At 35.1% G+C, this 23,157-nt stretch overlaps 1 protein-coding gene and 1 long non-coding RNA gene across 4 annotated transcripts in view; one reads left to right on the top strand and one right to left on the bottom strand.

Moving 5' to 3' along the window:
• LOC136029442 (mitochondrial import inner membrane translocase subunit Tim9-like) overlaps positions 1–3,672 on the bottom strand; it is a 28,681-nt gene extending 25,009 nt beyond the window's left edge. Inside the window, exon 1 of one of the 2 annotated variants that reach the window (XM_065707846.1) lies at positions 3,553–3,672. The gene's annotated coding sequence lies outside the window, so the exon portion shown is untranslated. Of the gene's footprint in view, positions 1–3,393; positions 3,442–3,552 lie in introns of those variants that run through there. The other variant, XM_065707848.1, reaches the window with a different exon arrangement.
• Positions 887–16,882, top strand: LOC136029443 (uncharacterized). Of its 2 annotated transcripts, none has more exons than XR_010618048.1 (3): positions 887–1,198; positions 5,703–5,790; positions 16,718–16,882. It is a non-coding gene; the product is annotated as an uncharacterized LOC136029443 (long non-coding RNA). The 2 variants fall into 2 exon arrangements; XR_010618047.1 differs by lacking the exon at positions 887–1,198 and adding an exon at positions 1,529–1,982.
• Positions 16,883–23,157: the final 6,275 nt, after the last annotated feature.

The raw sequence follows: 23,157 nt of genomic DNA, 5'->3' as shown, positions 1-23,157 counted from the left end.
TCCAAGGACAAGATTCATACATACACTGATGACAGGAACGAAATAAGACTATGCAGTTGTTCAGAATGCACAAGAATTGATAACTGGAATGAGGTAATATATTTATTCTGCAGACATTGCAATCCAAAAGGTATTCCTGAGAGATTTCTCAGTGGATGTAGATCTGTCGGATTTATCGGTATGTGTTTAGCCCTCTTTCACCATTGAAAGTGAAGTACGTTCAAATAAGCTTCATAATTCAAAATTCCATAAGTAATTCTTAGACTCACTGACATAGTTCTTATAGGACTTAAAAGCTACCTGCACCACACAAATTATAGCGTGGCCTGGTAGAATTAGAAGTTAAGAAGCCCATAAAATGTTTTGGACCATTCTTGGGGCTTCCCTCAATAGATGGCGTCAAACCTCGAAGTTAAATACCCAGTTAGAATTAGTTTAGAAACCATCAGCAGTAAATCAGTAGTACTTAATCAATTTTTAATGAATAAGTAAAATATTTTTTAGATCCAATTAGCCAGACATGATGAAGCATAGCAACAGTATAGGAGTAAAACATAAACTAAAAATCATATCATCTGCAGAAACTCTAAAGGTGTTGTGATGCAGAGCATTTTAGAGAAGTGTTTAAGTGATTTAGTGTTTCGAGAAAAGGGTAAATTAGAAAGCTAATTGTCTGCAGGAGCTCCAAAGACGTTAGGTTACTCAGCTTGTTAAAAAAAAGTTTTCAATTGTTTTAGTATTTCATTTGAAGTTTAAATCCAATAGCATCTCATAAGCAGGAACTCCATAGGCATTATTTTAACAGCATTTGGGGGGGGGGTTATTTGGACTTTACCCAACCATTTCCGTAAATGACAAAAGAGAGTATACAACGTTTGTAAAAAAAAGAACATTTAAATATATTGAGAATCAAATAACAAAGGCGACAACAATATTGAATTTATCACTAAAGCCTGTTAATTTGAAGAGACGGGCCTATATCTGGGTTTTTCAAGTGCTCAAGAGTGGTCAGAATTTACGTTATGTCCAGTTGCCTTTCAAATGTAACGTAGCGATGGCATGTGGTGTTAACAATAACGGCTAAGACTGTGCTCGTCAGTGTTGCGTTGTCAGTTGTCAGTGGTGGTTGTAAATCGAACTGTGCATGTCGTTTTCAACCAAACAAAAGTGCTTATTCGGAACGTAAATTGTATAAAAGGTTCGTGATAGGGTGTCCATGCGCGTCTGCTGCTTCTAAAAGTGCTGCGCAGAAAATGATTACTAAATTTAGAAGTGAAGGTTCAGTCACTAACGCCGAACATGACTGCGTAAGGACAGTTGGTAAAATTCTAGTTAATTGACTTCTTGCTATTTCAGAAAGGGTTTAGGTTAGGAAAATGAAACTTTCAGGGATGAATCTAGAGACTAAAGTGTGTCCCGGGAAAGTATTTTGAAGCAACTACCTCCACTCCTTCTCCCTCTAGAGGGCCCTGACCTTTGATGACCTTTAAAAATTTGTGTGTTATAAAAGTGAAACCTTGCAAAGTACAACAAAATTGTTTTCAGCTTCATAACTTAGCTCAATTCCATTTTATAAGGTTTGAAAGATATGCAAATACATTTCCTAAATTTTGAAAAAAAAAACATTGATTTGGCTCAAAATTCTACTCAAATAACAGGAATTGTTTTTTTAGAACTAAAGGCAGAGAAAAAGCAAGTAGTAACCGAAAATTAAGGTAATATGTTGTTTTGTCAAAATTTCAATAGGTATAGACCTGTCATGTAGGCAAATTTTAGGGTCCTCTAGAAGGAGAAGGAGTGGAGATGGGTACTTTATAATACCTTCCCAGGACATACTTTAGCCTATAGACCCATCCCTGAAAGTTTCATTTTCCTAACCTAAACCCTTTCTGAGATAGGAAGAAGTCAATTAACTAGAATTTTACCGGACAGTTTGTTCACCACAACTTATTTAACCAGGAATTCCCCTTCCCCCTTAGAAGGTAAAATATAGAAAAGATAAAAACAGTCTTAGTATTCAGAGAGATTACGGTATTATTTTGATAAAATATTGTTGTAACAATAATTGATGCAAGAATTTCCCATCCAACAATCATTCCAAATATAATAATTGCTACTATTGCAATTTTTCGATGAAAATACCAAAAAAAGGTATTTTCACAATCTAGGGGGAGCAAGTATCCCTCTTCCAAAGTTGCACCACTAGTGTCTGGATCTTGGATTTAGTCTGATGCTTTGTAGAAAAGTTTGCTGGTCTTGTGGATTTGCATGATTTTCTCTACCTATTTTTTGTACTGATACCAATTTTAAAAAAGCCAGAAAATTAGAAGACTTTTGCAAATAACCAAAGGTTGTACCTATGCTTAGGGGGTGAGGAAGGTTGGTAGGCGGGGTGCCATAGCGATTGTATTTACCAAACAAAATTGATAGAAGGAGGTAAATTTTTGTTTTTCTTGAATAATGTAGTACAAAACAAGAAATCACCAGTCCAACAGCACAAACATAGAAACAAACACACATCATACAACCAAATATAAAAAATACAAACAATAAAAAATAATAACTAGCTACATGATGAAAATATCACTCAATGCACCCTTCAATAGTGGTTCCTAATATACAAATTACTACCCTCGAAAATGTATTCCCCCCCCCCTAATGGAGCTAGGATTTAGACATGGGCCATATACAAAACTTTGCTGACTTTGTTGGTTTGTATTATTTTTCATCAACAATTGGTCCACAATACCAATCTGAAAAAAAACCAGCAAAGTTGCACATAAGGCTTAGGTCTAAATCCAGCCCCATTAAAGGAAGGGCTGAAGTTTTCCCCCTTGGTAGTTATTAGTATCATGAATGGTGCATTAAGCAGTATTTTCATTGACACCTATCAGGGAAAGAGGACATTTTCACCCTTCCGCCTTATATTTTGAAGAATGCCTCTTTTGGTATATTCTTTGGGAATAAAAATCAACGAAGTACCCCCTCCTTAGATTTTAAAAATGAGCATTGCTCCCCATTGGCACATTCATCTTTTAGCTACCAAATTATTTGTAAAACCAAAAATTTGCCAAAACATAATAGTGTATATCCTTTTTTGCATTCTGAGTTCTGTCTTATGCTAAAATATTACTAAAAAGGCGCTTTTCACTCAAACATTCTCTAGGTAAAATATTCTTACCCTCCCCTCTGCCCCCCAAAAAAAAACTATGTGACCTGAAGGCCATAAAGGGGGCATCAAGGTTCACAATTTCAAAAAAGAAAATACAGAGGTTATTCTGAAAATATACTGAGATAGATGATTCTATATTGTGTCCCTCGAATACGAGAATTCAGCCCTTAACCCTCCCTCCCCCCATCGCCATAAAAATAGATATTTCGAATTTCTTTTACTGTGCTTGGGTTTACAATCCTACTTTTGGACATTAGATGGCGCTGCAAGTCATGTTTTAAGAACTTATGTTTTTATCCAGTATAACATAAGCTAAGTCACTGGTCATCATGATAAATTGCCCTAGCAAATTATCTTAAAATAACATAAACATCACTCACTTGACAACAATTAGTAAACTTCAAATGGTTAAGGAAAATTAACAGACAAAAAATTTTCGATATTCCTTAATAATATTTGTAGATGACGCTGAGATGCTGTTGAGCAAATCATTTTCAATTTACGCTTTTTCTGTGAAATGGTAAGCAACAATGAAAAATCTTCCATTACCGTTTTGAGACGCTTAGAATAAGAATTCATTCTCCCCTTTATTTTTATTTATCCAATAGTCTCAAAATTTTTAAAGTAATTCATCAACATTATACCCTCATGTTGCGTTAAAGAAGAAAAGAGCATTTAAATGGAAACATGATTAACTAGCCATTCGATTGGGTGTATGTAGGACTTTACGGTGGAGTTGAGAGTATAAAAACCTGAATAAAACCTCAGAAAATCCGTCTCCGTGACAACCTAGCTAAACCAAAAGGAAGAAACACTAATACTTTTATTTATTTATTGGCGAGGCTGCACAAAATAAGCAGTTCAATTTTTAAAAATCTACGAAATCGTAATTTCATAAGTATTAAAAAATTCAATGCATGTTTGGTAGTAATGTGTGTCTACAGATCACACTTAATATTGGTACCAAATATTTCGCCTAAAACATTGTACACATCATAAACCCCATCACATGACTGCCACTGGACAGTCTTCTGTCCGTATTTGGGTCATATTTGGAGTTTTGAAACATGGATTGACATTTTTTTTAAATGTTGGCAAAAGCAAAATGGAAGATAATACAAAAACATTATTATAGGGTGTAAGAGTTCTGTTAAAATCAATTAAAATAACGCACAAATGAGGTGAGGCGAAATGAAAAAAGTATAAAAATATTATTAATGGAATACAAACAAATGAAGCAAAAAAAAAACGATAATCTCCGTTTATGCCATTCTATTTTACAATTAACTGGAGAAAGAATGGGATCTTTTCGGTCCATCTTCCTTGGAAGACGTCTCTTAATTGGTCACGATGGTGAGGGAGTAGTTACTGAGACTGAACATTAGTTAAAGCTTTATTTTTGTGATGTTGCTGATTTTAATCTAAGTGTTAATGCAAATTGATTTTGCATTAGTAAATATAAATTTAATTCAAGCAATTTTGTTTACAAAAACTCAATGGAACAGCAAGTCACAATAAGGAACAAATGCTACAAAAAGCGAATGGTTGGATATCACTCATGCTAGTTCATCGTATCTAATCAGATAAAAAAAATAGAAGTGATTCGGGCTTTAAAATATTTTTAAAAAACCTCACGCATGAGTACTGAAACAAAACACTCCTATTTAATAATTCATTATTTCATCAGCCTTTAAAATATTAAGCTTTTTAAGAAGTGATCTGGGACAGACAGCACCTATCCATTAACCTTATTGCCTTATTCTGCAGAACTTGAACTAGCCTAAATTGCATTTAAATTAATCTGCCAAATTAAGCACCCATAATTTATATAAGAAGCTACAAAGGAATTAAGCAATAAAATCAGGATTTTATAAGGAAAAAAGTGTTAAAATGTTTCAGAACTTAAGAATTCCCGCCAGATTGCATACTATGATGTTGCACTGTGCTATTCAACTCAGATTTCGATCCAGAATGAGTCCCAAATACTGGACCTCTTCAACTTGTCTGACTGTTAGACTATGATACAATGCAATACCAGAGAGAATGGGAAACAGATTTTTCTTAAATATCATAATATTGGTTTTGATGAATTGATACTGAGTAGGCTAGAACAAACCAATTCGTGTGGACCATCCATTGCTCTATTAGCATATAATAAAAGCTCTCTTAGTGACTTCGCTGCAATTACAAAAGCTGTGTCGTCAGCAAGACAAGCAATGGAGGCTCCTAAAATACAGAATCTCATTGTTTCTACGAATATCAGATACAGCAGAGGACCTAGAGCTGAGATCTGAGGAGAACCACACTTTATAAAATATACGGTCGACAATGTTTATCATTTATAATCACAAATAGCTTTCTTTCTTTTAAATAAGATTCAAACCAATTTAAAATACTACCGCTAATATAAAAAAAATGCAACCTTTTCAATAAAATCTTAAAACAAAATGTATCAAAAGCCTTTCTAAAAATCAATAAAAACACCCATGCATTGCTCATCTTTCTCAAATGCTGTGTTAATATTTTCCAGAAGATGCTGCACACCATGTGTCGTCATATGTCCTTTCCTGAAGCCAATTTGACCAATATCTAAAACATCATTTCTCATCAAATATAGGGTAAGTTTCTCCAATTTGATATTCGAGTTTTGATACCACCTTTATGCAACAGAATAACTTTAACTATTTTAAAAGTATTTGGAAATCTCCTTTTTTCATAGAAATACTCACAAAGTACTCAAGGACAGGAAGCAAGTAAGCCAAAGCTGACTTAAGGGTTCTCACGCTCACTCTATCCATTCCTACAAAATATATTTTCTTGTATAACATAAATGTGAAGCCTACTCTAACATTAATATGCATAAATATATATGTGTATGCAGTCAGTGCTGTTAGTCTTAAATCTCTTTATTAAGAAATCTCTTTTAAAAAGCATTGTTTCAAAGTCTAGAATGAAAAAGTGACTCATGAATCTCCCTATCCCTGCCACCCCTTTTCCCTGCTTATGATAGCATACTAATATAATCTCAGGAGTTTCTATCATTGCTGGGTTTTTTTTTTGGCTCAATTTAAGTTGTTTTTTAATTAAAGGCTTGCCGGCTCCATCACAGGTGATTTTATGCCGTTAGTCCTGGTAATTACCTCATTTTCCAACTCTGAGGTATTTGTTATACTTTCTTTTGAACGTGTCAAGGGAAGGATTTTCTGGGATTACCTCTGCCCGCAGGCTACTCCATGTGGCGACCAATCTTCAGGAGAAACTTTTTCAGATAATCTTGGTGGGAAGTTGCCTTCTTAAGGTAGACCTGACGAGCTGTACTTTGCTCTGTCAGGAACAAGCTTCGATAGCTCTTTCGATGGACGGCTATACATGTACTTATAGAAAACCGACATGGAAGCCAGCTCGTTTCGTTCTTGGATTAACGGTGCGGTCTTAGCTATCGTGTTGCCAGAGACTGCTGCATGAACTGCTCGATTTTGAATCCGTTGGAGTCAAGTGATCCGGTTTCTTGGTGCACCAGCGAAGAGAGGACATGTATATTCCATGACAGGTCGGATGCACAAAATGAATAGTGGCAGAACAGACTCATCAGGGAGGAGACTTTTGCATCTTACGATAACTCTTAGCTCCTTGAAGCAAGAGGATCTAATTTTACTAAAATACTCAGTCCATGATAATCCGATGAGAAATTAACTCTAAATAGTCATAGCGTAACAACTCGTGTTATTGCCTTCCTTTGAAGACGAAATTAGAATCAGCCTTCATTTTACGCGCCTTCTAAATTAGGAACTCTTTGGTTTTCGATGCGTTAAAACTGACAAGCCACGCATCTGCCCACTCCTCAATTCTCTCCAAGTCAGCCTGAAGCTCTTTGCGGGGTTCGCTGGGATCTTTGTCCTTAGCAATTGATGTTTTTATTTTAAGATGTAATTTTCTGAAGCTTCTCCAGATATTTATGAAAAAGACACTAAAGTCGAAAAAGGCATTAATTGAAGCCTCAGGTTTTCGTTATAAGTTACCCACTTCGTTTATAGTTGTCTGATTTTCATTTGTGAAATCTGGAACTGACTAAGGGGCAGAGGAAGGGTCACTGAATATGTCCAGTCCAAAATTCATATTTTGAAGGTTTTAAGCTCTTCTTGGAATAAAAAAAGCCCGTAGATGCTACCTGCTAAACTTTTGTGCTGAACTAGGCTCACCAAGAATTGGCCTAATTGCCGTTAACTGTATCGACGAAAAATTTACTTTATGAATTTGTTTTGTGTATGAAAAAAAATTCAGTTTGTATTCAAATCAAAATAATAATAGCAAAAACTGTAATTTATTTTCTTGTCCACTTAGTACAAAAGAAACAAGTGGAGTACAAAGAGAAAAAAAAGAGAAAAAAACTCAAATAAAACATTAAACTACTGAACATATATGGTAAACGCAAGTAGAGTGGTCTGCGGATAAAAAGAGCCAAGGCTAAAAGCTGAATTCTGTACAGTAATTTCACTCTTCTCTTGCCTAGTGATACATTTTTTTTTTTTTTTTTTTTTGCTTACTTTTTTTTACTCAGAGCTCCTGACAGGCGCCAGCTTCGGTGTATGGCAAGCGTTTGGGCTTTCTTCGGTCTGAGGTTTTCCATTGCCAGGACAGGCTGTCAGGCCATAGTTTCTTTGGTCGGCAGCAAGGTGAACTACAATATGGCTCACCTGCTATGTAGTAATGAATTGTTTGATCTTTTTTGTCCGAAAGAAAACTTTTCGTCAAAATTCTTTTACAGTTCAATTAAGAATAAATAACCAATCTCAGGAACAAAATATGCTATGAACAGGCGGCCATTGCACTGTATAGGCATAAGAAATAGAATCCTGGCTGGCTAATATAAACGAGTAATTACAGGATAAACGGAAATAACAAAAAAATGAATAAATAAAGTGAGAAAACACATAAACAGCTATTCAGCTGTAAAATTCCTGGATGAACAAAGTGACGAATCATTTAATTCATTAAAATACAGCGGGATTTTGTAAACATGCTGCGTTGCAAAGCTATGACCGAGTATTATAAGTGGAAGTTTCAAGAAAACAAAGGTGTTTGAATGTATTGGTGGGAATGAAAAGAATGGAAATGAACAAATCCAACTTGATGGTTGTGATAAATATGATGAAGAAGAAATTGTTAATAAATTCGGTGATTTGTTTTTTCTAATATTGGCTTAAAAGGAAAAATAAATGTAGAGGAGCGATGTGAAGAGCCTCATGATTCTGGAAATGATGACCGATGCAAACCACCTGATTTTAAACTTGAACCCTGTATTAGTCACGAGCTTGTGAAAATTGTTAAGTATTTGGAATCAAATTCTGCTGGAGTTGATGGATTGTCTCTTAGTGCATTCAAAGTCGTTGCTGGATATATACTTCCTTGTATACTTTTTATTATTAATCTGTCACTAGAAACAGGACAATTTCCAGAGCAACTAAAGACAGCAAGGTAATACCCCTTCATAAGGGTGGTTGCAAAAAAAGAAACTGAAAACTGGGGGTCGATATCTATTCTTCTCTTATTCTCTAAGCTACTGGAGAAAGTAGTACATTGTTGGCTTTTTACTTTCCTACAAAATAATGAATTATTAAATGAAACTCAGTTTGGCTTCCGTAAAGGGCATTTTACAACGCATGCTTTGCAACACCTTGTTGATTCTGTGAATTATGTGTTTGAGAGAGGTGATACACCAATGTCTATCTTGATTAATGTCCGTAAAGCGTTTCATACTGTGGATTTTAAAGTGTTGATTAAAAGGTTAGAATCACGAGGTATTCATGGAAATTGTTTAGAGTGGTTTAAAAGCTACCTAACAGGGAGATTGCTTAGAGCTGTAATTAATAATGATATGTCTTAGGCGTTTTCGATTAGGTGCGGAGTACCTCAAGGGTCAGTGCTCGGTCCATTATTATATTTAATGTATGTTAATTCCATGCGTTTTTACCTGAAGGAAGCCTGCACAATATTGATTGCTGATGACACTGCTTTGAATTTATTTGGAAAGTCTATAGACGAGTTGGTAAATAAAACAAATCATATACTGGAAAGACTTGTAGTTTTCATGAATGTAAGCTTTCTATAAGTTGATGTGAGTGAGACATTTTTGATGACTTAGAGTAGAGTGGGTTCTCCAGTTGATTCAAATGTCCTGGTTACACTGTACGAGAAGCCTGTTCAGCAGGTTGGTAAACTGCGTTATCTAGGATTCATAGTGGATTGTCATCTGTCGTGGAGAAATCATAGTGAGGCTATTTCTGCTAAGATTGTCCATGGTGCAGGCATACTTGAACGTTTTAAACATTTTCTGCCATAGAGGATTCTTCTTGTACTGTATTCTTGAAGGTAGAATCTATTGCTTGTCCTATGTGTGGATGTCAGGATGAAAGTTTAATACATTTTTTATGTGAATGTGTCGAATTGAATGATTGGAGGCGAGAGATGTATGGTAAAGAAAAATTGAATGAGATATGGATCGTAGATAGAATGAAAGAGACAAATTTCCTGAGCATTAAAAGGATAGCAAGATTTGTAAGGATTGCAGCGGCACATCGGGAGCGTTTTCTTTAAATAGTATTAATTTAATTTAGTTAATTTGTTGTTCGTTTGTTGTTATGTAATTTTCCTATGGCCCACGGGCTTTTTCTGGAATAAATTACTATTATTATTATTATTATTATTATTATTATTATTATGCATGTCTTATCTGGAGTAGCATTTTTTTTTTACTAATTATTAGCAAGTGCAAGTTCTTCAAAATGAAGCAATTAGGACTATTGGTAAACATGTTAAAGAGGTCCATGAAACTAGTGCTTGTTATATATCCCTGAATCTGTTAAATGTTGGACAAATTAGAGATTTTCAAGCTTCTATATTTGTTTAACAGTGTATGAATGATCTAGTCCCTACAGTTCTTAAGAAGTTTTATTGTTCGAATAGCCATGTGCATGATTACGAAATGAGAAATATTGATGATACAGCAATTGAGTCAACCGATACAGTTAGATCTGCAATTACGGTAAGATATATGGGTCCGCTTATTTGGAATAAGATGCCAGTGAGTATTAGGATGACTGAACACCTGCTTTCAATTAAGAGAAAATTAAAGATCATTTGTTAGAAACTAATTAAAGTTTTTTCTTTTTATAAGGGGGAAGGCGGGGAAGGGGTTTCTAGAGTGTGGGATAGGGCGATTTTTAGGTGGGAGGCTGAAAGATTTTTCGAGGGGGGAATAATATGTTGATTGTTTAAATGAGAGAGATGGATTTGAAGTTTGGTTTGATTATATTTATGTTGTGATTTATAATGGAATATAAATTGTGTTGCGAGAGCAACACTGGTTTTGTCGTTTTTTTTTTTTTTTTTTTTTTTTTTTTATAGCACCCTGATTTCAGCTTATTCCTAGAAAGAGGTAACGGTATAACCTCTGCGGTTTTTACGGAAAGTGTGGACCTTAGGCTGGATTGATGAATATGACTGCATTTTGGAAATCTTCGTAGAACTCTTGCCTTGGGCCAAAAAGGATGGTTTTCGCTTGTGTTTCTACCCATTTCTGTTCGTGATTTCAGCTGAGTTTATCATTCGGTTTTTCGCACTTGGGATTGCGGTAGAGAAATGGTATCAGATGGGCCTCTTAAATTTTAAAATTTCTCTCATTGCTAAAGAAATTAGAGTTTATCCTTTGCTCCTCTCTAAGTAATAACGCTAGAAACTTAGCCTACGGCAAAAAAGTCAACTTTTGAACAAAGACAGATAGACTTTTTTCGACGGCAGTCGATAGCTCTTGATGAGCTGATCAAAGTGTATCTCATCCATTTTTTGGTAGAAAGATTCCTTCATGAGATACACCAGTTTGAATGTTTAGAGGGGTTGACAACTTCAGTTGTAAGGTACACACTGAAACCAAAAATAGGCCGATATAGACATGGTATAAGATTTGCCTCATAAACTTTAAAAGTTATCTCATGGCTAAAGAAATATGACTCTATCCTTTACTCCTTTCTAAGTAATGACGTTTGAAACTTTGCCTACGGCAAAAAAGTCAACTTTTGAACTGAGACAGATAGATCTTTGATAGCTCTTGATGAACTGATTAATGTATATGTCATCCATTTTTTGATAAGAAAATTCCTTCGTGATATCTACCAGTTTGAAAGTTCAAAGGGGCTGACAACGTCGGTAGTCAGGTACACACTGAAACCAAAAATAGGCCGATACCAATTGTGAGACATATAGGGGAGTTTTAAGCAACAGTCGGCTGTAAGCTCATAATCATCTTTGGCAGTGAAGGGTTTGCAACTTTTGCTAGTTTGTGTAGCTATTATTTATTTCCAGTGTATTTGATGGTAAGACCAATTTGGTTCCAGCAGTAAGATGTGTAGGGGACTTGTAAGAAATAATAGGCTGTTAGGCTACAATCAACTTCAGGGATGAGGGGATTATAACTTTTGCTAGTTACAACGAGGGGTTTGCAACTTTTGCGAGTTGGTGTACCTAGTATTTATTTTAAGATCCTTACATATTAACAACTTCAGCGTTTAATTGAAGTGAGAAAACGAAATCAAATTGTTGCTCTCGCAACACTTTACTCGGTGAAGCCGAACTAAGGTTGCCGCAACACTTCATGTTGCCCATGGAACGTATATCTAGTTATTGCTTGTTACTGCCGTGGGTCTAAAAAAAAAGTTTTTCTTAGCATGGCAGAATTTTGTAGAAGATGTGTTTGGGTTTTGTATGTGAAGAAAAATAAAATAAACAAATAATCAAGACAAATTTACATATTCACAAGCAGAGACACATCACATACACAAGCAAAATATAACTCAAGAAGAATCGTTCAAAAAGGAAAAATCTGGATAATAACTATTTAATTTTCATATATAGTACATCTATACCTACACCTCTGCGTATACACATCTGTATCAGTACACGTTCGTTGTAGACTTTTCTTTAAGTAATCAAGAGAACAATGCTTTGAGAATCACTTAAAACCATCATTCAGGGCACTAGATACAAAACAAAATCTCAAATATTATAGTATTTTTACATCTTCACCTTTGAAAATCCATGAATATCTGTGTAAATTAGGAGGAAAAAATATATTTTCATGGGGGCTACCACCCCTTAAGCTCCTGCATATTGCACTAAATAAATTTTAACTTAGGATTTTGAGAGTATGTTCAGTATTATAAATGACAACGAGGAATCCATGAAAATATGAAACCAAAATCCACTATTATGATGTAACACAATCTAAATAAAAATCAATAAGATATTGTTAAAGTTTATAATGAAGTGTAATATTATGTGTGAGAGAGGGAGAAAGATTTCTTGACAAAACATAAGCAAAGCTTGTCCATGGGAGAGGTAGAGGAAACAAAATCCTTAAAACGAAAAGAACACTTGGCCAACGAAACCACTAATACCACCAAACTAAACAATAAATACCAAAGAAAATCATATGTTATACTTTTTCTCCGGGAACATCATATCAACAAAATATCACAATGAATAAATCAATCAATCAAGACTCATTTTCAGCAAAAAGCAGTTCCTTAATGTCTTTTTCTAAATAGGTCTCCAATAACCTTAATATCACTAGTTAAACCATTACATTTCAGCCTATAATAAACAAAAAAACATGAGCGGGAAGAAATACCTCTAGGTAAACAGAAGTCAACACTACCCCTTGTTTCGTGCGAATGAACAGTAGAATGGACAATAATACACCAAAACAACGAGGCTGAATATTCTACTGCAGTCCAAAAAATAAACCACAATACATAGAATTCACGACGACCTGCAGCCAGCAATTTTTTCAAAGCTGGGTAAATTCCTAGAACAGAATTACGTTGGGATATACCGGCTAAAATCCTAACTATATGGTTTTGTAGAACTCCTATTGATTTCAGGATAGAAGAAAAAGTAGAGGGTCAAATACTCAAACAATAAAGTATATACGGGTATATTAAAGAAAATTAGTGATGGGGAAGAACAGATTTAGGAAAACAATGTTAGAGCTCCTTCATTATACCTAGATTTCTTGCCAGAATTTTGCTAGTTAAAGTTATATGTTTCTTAAAAGATATAGTTTCATCTATTACAATCCTAGGGTATTTCAAAGACGCAATCCGTTTTATAACACCATTGGACATATCTAATTCCTTGATCCATGGGTAGAAGTCCAGTGATTGCGAGAAAATAATAAAGTTAGACTTAGTCATGTTTATCCTTAGTTTATCCTTAGTTTATTTACCCTTGGTCATGCTACTGAGCATCTATTACATCCTTCATGGAAATCTGCAGAAGATCCACTGTCTTGGCTGTGCTAATGGCTGTTGTGTCATCAGCAAAAAGTGAAACTGTTTCATTAGTCGAGCTTACTGTTAGTTCATTTATTCTGTAGCAAAAATTATTTAGACAATTTGGTAGATCATTAATAAATATCAAGAATAATATATCAAGAATAATATAATAATAATAGAATAATATCAAGAATAAACCAAAAACTGATCCTTGCAGAACACCTATTTCAATACGCTTTTTTCCTGAAGAAGAATCATTTAGTTGGATATACTGAAAACGACTACTTGAAAAACTTCATAAAAAATTTAATGATTTTCCCTTCACACTTCTTAGGTAGAAGTTTATGATCCACAGTGTCGAAAGCTTTCATCAGATCTGAAAATGCAGCACCTACTTTGAAACCTTTATCTAATACATCGTTAATAATCCCAAATAATGGGCCATTAACCCCTTTGGGATATTGTTTTTGTTATTAAATATAAAAAAAACAAGTTTTTTTTAACTGAGAGTAAGGAGCGACATTAAAACTCAAAACGAACAGAAATTACCCGTATATGAAAGGGGCTGTTCCCTCTTCAGCGCCCTGCTCTTTGCGCTAAAGTTAGACTCTTTCTCTCAACTCTACTTTTTAAAACAGTATAAACTTTAGCGTAAAGAACAGGGTGTTGAAGAGGGAACAGCCCTTTTCATATACGGGGTAATTTCTGTTCGTTTTGAGTTTTAATGTCGCTCCTTACTTTCAGTTAAAAAAACTTGTTTTTTTTATATTTAATTTCCGAACGTTTTTTAGTTAATCCATGTTTTGATTTCGGATCTCCGCAATAATTAAAGCGAAATTTATATATTTATCTATTTAGCTAAATGGCTTTCCCATAGTTTTGATTGAATGCTTATGAGAAAAAAGGAGGGGGAGGAGGCCCAGTTGCCCTTCAATTTTTTGGGTATTTAAAAAGGCAACTAGAATTTTTAGTTTTTTACGAACGTTTTCATTAGTAAAAGATATACGTAACTTACGAATTGGCTTACGTAACAAACTTCTATATTCGTATATTTTTATTACGTATATGAGAGGGTTCGCCCACTCGTCAATACCTCGCTCTTTACACTAAAGCTTGAATTTTGTCCCCTGAATCACAAAGGCCGTAGAATAAATAGTTGAAATTACAAAAAATACTTTAGCGTAAAGAGTGAGGTATTTGGAGGAGGTGACCCCCTTATATGCGTAATATTTTCTATTCATTTTAAGTTTTACTTTCAGTTGAAAAAAAAACTCTTTCATATTTATTTTTTCATTGGTTTTTTAAATAATGTTAGAAAATGCTGCGCCCCCTTCATGGAAATCTTCTTCCCCCATAACAAATCCCTCCATGGAAATTTTCCCTCACATAACCCCTCTTCTCAACCCCTCCTCCCGACCAAAAAAATCCCCTGAAAACGTCTGTACACCTCCCAATAACCAATACTATATGCAAACACTGTTCAAAGTTTGTAACTTGCAGCCCCTCCTACGGGGACTGTGGGGGAATAAGTCGTTCCCAAAGACATAGTTATAAGGTTTTTCGACTATGTTGAATAAAATGGCTATCGCAGAATTTTGACTTGGCGACTTTTGGAAAAATGAGCGTGGGAGGGGGCCTAGGTGCCCTCCAATTTTTTGGTCACTTAAAAAGAGCACTAGAACTTTTCATTTCCGTTCGAAAGAGGCCTCTTTTGAAATTCTAGGACCACTGGGTCGATACGATCACCCCTGGGAAAAGGAAAAAAAAAAACAAACAAACAAACAAACACGCATCCGTGATTTGTCTTCTGGCAAAAAAACAAAATTCCAGATTTTTGTAGATAGGAGCTTGGAACTTGTGCAGTAGGGTTTTCTGATACGCTGAACCTGATGGTGTGATTTTCGTTAAGATTCTATGACTTTTAGGGGGTGTTCCCCCCTATTTTCTAAAACAGGGCAAATTTTTTCAGGCTCGTAACTTCGGATGGGTAAGACTAAACTTGATGAAACTATATATTTAAAATCAGCATTAAAATGTGATTCTTTTGATGTAACTATTGGTATCAAAATTTCGTTTTTTAGAGTTTTGGTTACTATTGAGTCGGGTCGCTCCTTACTATAGTTCGTTACCACGAACTGTTTGATTGTTATCTTATAGAAATAAATAGAACTTGAACTTGAATAATAGTTGTCAAATAAATCATCGCCTGTCCTGTTTTCTTTTTTCTACGGAACCCAAAATTTGTAACTTATGATTCTCCAAAAAAGTCATCATTCTAATACTAAAACACTTCTCTAAAACACGGGAAACGATGGATAAAACAGATATCGGTCTATATTTTCCTGGGTCATTTGAAATACCACCCTTATGAATTGGGGTAACACGGGCAACTTTGAAACAATCTGGGAATTCTCCTTGACGAAACCACTCATTAATTAATCCACATAAAACTTCAGATTTAACAGGTAAAATACGTTTAAGTGCTTTTAAAGTAATGTGATCGCTACCAGATGAATTACTACGGAACTTGTAAATAATTTTTAAATTTCATCAACTGTTACAAGTAAAGGGTGAAGAGATACATCAATTAGGTCCCTCAGTAAGGACTCGAACGTCGGATCGCCACTTTCAGATACAACTGGCATAGCTAGATTCAGACCAATATTCGAAAAATAACTCTGGAATTCATTACATATATCATTTTCAAAATTCAAAGTATCTCCCATTACACACAACAATTTATCAGGTACACTATTTATTTTTAATACAATCACTTCTTTTATTAGTCCCTAAGTTTTTTTAGGACATCCTTTGACCTTCTTAAACTTTTTTTTTCCAAATATTTCTTTTTTTCATTTCTTAAAATTGTATTCAACCTATTTCGATAAATTTTATATAATTGCTTATTTTCTAGTGTCGGGTTGATTATTTGAGCTCAACAATTTATCTCTTACATATATTTGCTTCAAAATCACAGGACTAGTCCAAGTTTTTTTACTTGAGTGTTTTCTATTGAACAATTTCAATGTTACCACTTGACTTGTCAAACTCTGCAACTTTTCATAAAATAAAACAAACCTCAAATTTGCTTCCTGAACTTCGCCTAGAACCGCATACTGATCTACCTTTACTGTATCGTTTTTAAGTTTTACCATTGCATTTTGGTTGATCACTGTAATCCTTGATTTTTTTTTTGCCTTTAACCTCCTTCTTGCAGGTCTAAAGCTAGCTGAAACTCCAAAGTGGCCGGATACAACGTTGATGAGGACCCTGGGAAGACTCAAGGGCACATTAGAAAGGATATTATCCAGAAGCTTAGCTGATGTTCCCGTAATTATTGTATGGATATTTATACAATGATGAGACCCATTAGATAGACTTATGTTGATATATTCAGTACTAGCACACGACAGATCTATAACATCAATATTAAAGTCCCCCATAATAAAACATTGATATAGTTAATCGGGAGCTTCATTAATTATTCTTCAAATAGGTCCATAAGGTCATGGGGAGTAGGCTCTAAGGAAGTCTATATACTACGACAACACAAAAGTTCAAATTCTCTCTAGTAACATGCAAAACAAAACGTTCGCAAACTTTCTCTCTGTCTCTCTGTATACTGTAAAATCTTCTCTTATCGAAGCATTATACTCAGCCTGAATATTAGCTGCTAGGCTTCCATGTTGGTAATACTCTTGATTTCTTACTGTCAATCCATACATGTCAATTGTAACCAGTGATATCTAGTAATTGCGAGTTATTATCTTTTAACCACGTTTCAGTTAAAGTGATCACCTGAAACACACTAGTAGTTATTAGTTCCGATAAAAAATTATGCACAGAATTCAGTGCGTGACAATTCAAATGAAGAATTATAAGGTCAAAGCGACCCATACCTTGATGGTTCATTTTTGAAAATATCAGCAGCATTAATATCTAAATTTCTATTTATTATTTCATTAAACTGACTGGCTTATGCAATCTAGAATAACTATAATTAAATAAAACATAGCCTTCAACTTAGACGCAGAAAAAATACCAGGTAGTTTGAAAAAAAACTAGCCTTTTAATCCGATGTACCAGCAGGGAGTAGTCATTTTTGCCCGTCTTAACTAAACTGTCGTGAAGTAACGAAGCTAAAGCCTTGTAATTTTGGTTTTATGTTTCTACGGACAACCTCTTTAATCGTGGGTTATATTTTCATTACTTGCTTTTTCAATCTTTCTTCTATTTAGCTGAAATATCTACTTAAGTGGATAATCATCTAGAAATACAAACCAGATCCCATCCGAATCGAAGAATCAAGGACCCTTCGTTGTCTTTCAGCAATGCGTTTTCTCCTTCAAACTGGATTCCGCAGGGTTTAGCTGCCCCACTTAACACCTGGTTTCAATGTAACCGTAAGATGAAACGAAACGTAACAACCTCAACGTAAGAATTTTCAACTTCTTACGTTTAAGTTTACATGGCAAAATGAATCTTCTCATTGACAAAAATAGTTGAGTATTTAGAAGCAAGATAATATTTTATAAAGCTCAAAAGGACCCTGCTTTTAAAGAAAAATAACATAAAAAATACTTAGAAAAAATAAAAAAAAAATAAAAATAAAAGAATTAGTAACAGAAGAAAAATTTTTTCTTATGAAAAATGTAAGAAATTGCACCACAAACTTTCCTTGCTAATTATACTTCTCAAGGACAGCTGCAGCAGCGAGCATTATAACATCTTCAATGCATTTGTTGGTTGGTGCCATGTAAAGCTTCTACGAATGATGACTGTGATTATTGTCACCAGTAATTTTTAGCTTACTTCATGACGAAATTGTATTCCAGTGTGAAGAAAGCATTTTCAAAATGAAGGGATAGGAACATTGTGACTTTTAAAGGATTGTGGGCAGTGGCAAGGGCGGTCGGTTAGACTTAATGCGACCCATTAACATAGTCTCATGGACCCTACATTAGAACGGGCTATCTCAGTTAATTCACAGATCTATTTAACACACGAATAAAGACTAACAAAACCAAAGTTATCGTTACTTACCGCCATGAGTAAAACTAATTTACTTCAAAAACCGTTGATGACCACGAGGGTAATAAAGATGACCCGTTTATCTACCTCGGAAGCCTCCTGACTGCTAACATCTGACATACCACCAATATCAAACGCCAAATAACCCTCACTTTTAGCAGCGTCAAAAGATTATTGGAATTCAGGAAGTGTAGCTACTTCTCCAACCAGCTGAAAGTCAATCTTCTCAACATCCTGATTTTTACGATTGCTCTGTCTAGGTCTTCGACTTGGTTCCTGAAGATAGAAAACGAGCACAGCCTCTTCAAGCTCAAGTGGTGCCCCCACCTTATCGCCTTACCACCTTGCTAATTATACTTCTCAAGGACAGCTGCAGCAGCGAGCATTATAACATCTTCAATGCATTTGTTGGTTGGTGCCATGTAAAGCTTCTACGAATGATGACTGTGATTATTGTCACCAGTAATTTTTAGCTTACTTCATGACGAAATTGTATTCCAGTGTGAAGAAAGCATTTTCAAAATGAAGGGATAGGAACATTGTGACTTTTAAAGGATTGTGGGCAGTGGCAAGGGCGGTCGGTTAGACTTAATGCGACCCATTAACATAGTCTCATGGACCCTACATTAGAACGGGCTATCTCAGTTAATTCACAGATCTATTTAACACACGAATAAAGACTAACAAAACCAAAGTTATCGTTACTTACCGCCATGAGTAAAACTAATTTACTTCAAAAACCGTTGATGACCACGAGGGTAATAAAGATGACCCGTTTATCTACCTCGGAAGCCTCCTGACTGCTAACATCTGACATACCACCAATATCAAACGCCAAATAACCCTCACTTTTAGCAGCGTCAAAAGATTATTGGAATTCAGGAAGTGTAGCTACTTCTCCAACCAGCTGAAAGTCAATCTTCTCAACATCCTGATTTTTACGATTGCTCTGTCTAGGTCTTCGACTTGGTTCCTGAAGATAGAAAACGAGCACAGCCTCTTCAAGCTCAAGTGGTGCCCCCACCTTATCGCAAAGATAAATAACCCCAGTCATATATGATAGAAAAAAAATATGCTAGGACGCCTGATACCTCCCATAAACAAACAAAAAGCAATTACGGTGGCTTGGGCTTGTTAGAAGAATGGACTTGAAGGAATAATAGATACAAAGAACCATAGCTAAAAGAGTATGAGATAGATCGTTGTATCAAGCTTAAAATTAAGTCCTATAAAAATAGTGGTCTCAACCCGTCGTTTGTGGATGAACAGGATTAACTCTAACTCAATATAAAAATATTGAAACTTAAAAATAAAAAAGCAGGAGGGGCAGATTTGCAAAATTCTTTGGGAATTTTGTTTATTATGGGATAGCCACCTTCCCTCTCCCTTTTAAGGGCACTTCGCTACTTATATGATTATTATATGAATTTAATGTCTTGCTATACTCATAATATTCCTGCAACCAGAAAGGAGCTGTCACTCTAGAGCACACATACTGAAAGCATTAAGATAATCAATGACCTCTCCACCCTCTCCTCCATTTTTAGTGTTATGAACTTCGTTTATCGGCTAATGTAACTGCATTAACTGCATTGTGCTCTTAAATTTGAGAATTGTTTTGCTGAAGACAAGCTTAGAAGTATTTTGCTAAAGATATAGATAAGAATCCGATTCACATAATACTAAATAATTGTATTCCAAATCTTCATCAAAAGCGACTTTGGCCATTATGATACTCCAAATATTTTATTGAAAGAAAGCATCCGTGAGAAAAAGAAGCAAAATATACCAATATAGCAATTACATTGAAGGGAGCCAAGGTACTTACCCCACGGCCCCCCCCCAAAAAATAGAAAATTTGGCCTAATAAGTCTTTAAGGAAAACTAAGAAAGCTTCAGCTTACAAAGTACTTTGATGTTTCCGTTCCTCTCTTCTCCAGTCTAATGAAAAATCCATTGACCGACTATATAATAGCCTTGTGTAATTAAACGACATTATGTATAAAGTAATGAAGCGTCAAACAAATCGAGTTAAAGGGATGAAGCTTAAAAATAACTGTTGTCTTTGTATACGCTAATTTTGTGTTGACTGCACATATGTTCCGGACAAAATTGGCATAATGGCTTCTGGAACCAGATACTTATAGAGCCCTCAGCTTTTTGATAGCGCTGAATCGACGATTTGTCTCAAAATTTTGCCTCGACTGGATTTTAGCCCTATTCGTGGCGAAAGTGAGATTTTGCGGGGGGGAAATGGTAAGTACTGATACGTTGCCACGCCAAGCAGTCTATCACTACCAAAGAAAAGAACTAGAAATTCCAATTTTTGCTAGATTAATCTCGTTACGAACATTGTGCGACAGCTGAATCAACAGAATCACTGTTGGAAAAACATATGAAAAAAAACTGAAAAAAAAAGAAACACACACTGGTGACCTTTCTTCTCGAGGAAAATATGAAACTTCCCACACAGGGGTTTGCAGCTCTGCTCCAGGATTCTCAAACATCCTGAAGTTGATGCTTTATTCCTAATCAAGATAGCGTCCTTTGTTTTGTCTATGTCACGGCTTTTACGGTATTATCCAACTTTTCTTACGTTAATAAATGGTACTAATTGAAGAGGAGCATGTGGCTCCTAGATTTATTTTGCCCCCCCCCCCCTTCGAACTTTGGCAAATATTTTGTGTGTGATATTTTCATTGAAAAAATGCCTTTTTGGTGCTTTTATTTTTAAAATTGAAAAAAAACGACAAATTTGCTCCTCCTAGACTCTGAAAATACATTTTGCCTGCCCTCTTTTAAATTTCTTTGAATTAACGCTACTAACCAGCGTGAAAAGTAGACTCTTTGGTGCTTACATATTATTCAGAACACAGTCAAGAAGTGTAGTTAGGTTAATCATAATGAAATATACCAAAACGTGATAAAAATATAATACTTTAGCAACAAAGGATTACAACAAAGAATTACAGAAAACAGGGCACCCAGAATGCATTGTGTTAAATACCTAACCACCTCTATGTATTAAATATTCAATCAAAGTATACTTGTATTTTAGTTTATTTCACGAAAAAATAATTTAATTATAACAGAATACGAAAGAAAACCGGTTCACTTAGATCAAACAAAGCAAACTTCTCGAGTGTGTTCTGGATAATGCGTATATGGTACCGATCCTTTTTCAAGCATATATGGTTTTGAAAGTTCTGCTTTTCTTAGAGTTTCGATTATTATTGAGTATATTCTTCAATTCTCCTCTTCTTAAAGTTCTCTCTTGCTGCTATTGCAGTACCCTTCGTGGAAGTCTATATTGATGTAATTATATTATCGTTAAATAAGTAATAAGTAAATTATGAAACACAGTTGGTTGGTTCCATTTATTTACATCTCGTATTTTTTTTAAAGATTCAAATTACCCACTTTCATGGTATTCATAAAAAGAACCTTGCCTCATAAGTGTTTGCAAACAGGTTATTCAAGTCATGTTTCTGAATAAGAAAACAGCTTATTTAAATGCACTGTCGATTGTGTTACATCCCCAGAGGTCTAAGCTCAGTAGGTTGTTAAGTTCTATCATGTCCTAAGGATATTTTTCGTACGTGTTCTGAATTTTTTGTATTGGATAAAGAACGTGCACGGATTACAAATCCTTACCACATGGGAATATCCATTTTTATCTTTTTGTAAATAGAGTCTAAATGAGTTAAAATTTATGCTACATCTTTCTCGGCTTTAATGTAAACATTGATTTTTGTCGCAACACAGCATATCTCTGCCAAAGCAAGAGGTATAATTCTGGATTTTGAACTAAAAACGGACCTCCCCTAACATCAAAAAAGGGGATCCAATGGCGAAGTAGAAAATTCTCTTTTTGTTATACGACTCAGTATTTAAAGGATAAAACGTGATTCCACTGGTTTCCCACAGCCAAAACCTGGTGCAAACATCAGTGACGTAACTTCGTCAAAATCCTGGGGTGGGGGGTATTTGGAGTCATTTTTCCCAAATCAAATAAAAATGATAGTAACAACTGAAAAATGGCCCATATATTACCATAAAGGCAAAAATATACTAAAGAAAGCTGACCTGTTTCTCTGGATACATGGATTATGCAGGCTTATCTTAGTTTTGACAAGAATTTGTACAGAAACTAAATTTCAGCTGGCGGCAAACCGAGGTCTAGAGGGGAGAGGGGGAATTGGGTATGGAGGGGGTAATTGTCCCTTCCCCCGCCCCAAAGCAATGTACGCCACTGGCAAACATGCTAGAATTGCAAGATCTAGTATTCAACAGAAGACGGAGTGGCAAAAGAGGAGACAAATGGTATTCGAAAAACGCACCGGCGAAATTCTATTTCTTCAAGTATTCTAAAAATAAAAATTAAATTGTTAAGACAAATTTCCTAAAAGGTTTGGAAAATACAGATATGCTACTAGAAATGAAGAGAGGACAGATGAAAAGTCCATAAGTAGGCTATAACATGCTTGCAAATTTAAATCAGTCCTTGGATACATTTTTCTTTTTATTATTATGTGTGACGTACTTCTGACGTAATAATTTATAAGACTACAGACAGCATGTGTATTAGCAAGCTCCTTGCGTCTTTTCTTCAATGTTACAACAAAG

This window comes from Artemia franciscana, chromosome 7, assembly GCF_032884065.1.
Source record: "Artemia franciscana chromosome 7, ASM3288406v1, whole genome shotgun sequence".
Taxonomy (NCBI): Eukaryota; Metazoa; Arthropoda; class Branchiopoda; order Anostraca; family Artemiidae; genus Artemia; species Artemia franciscana.
This window is presented reverse-complemented; position numbering and strand designations above follow the sequence as displayed.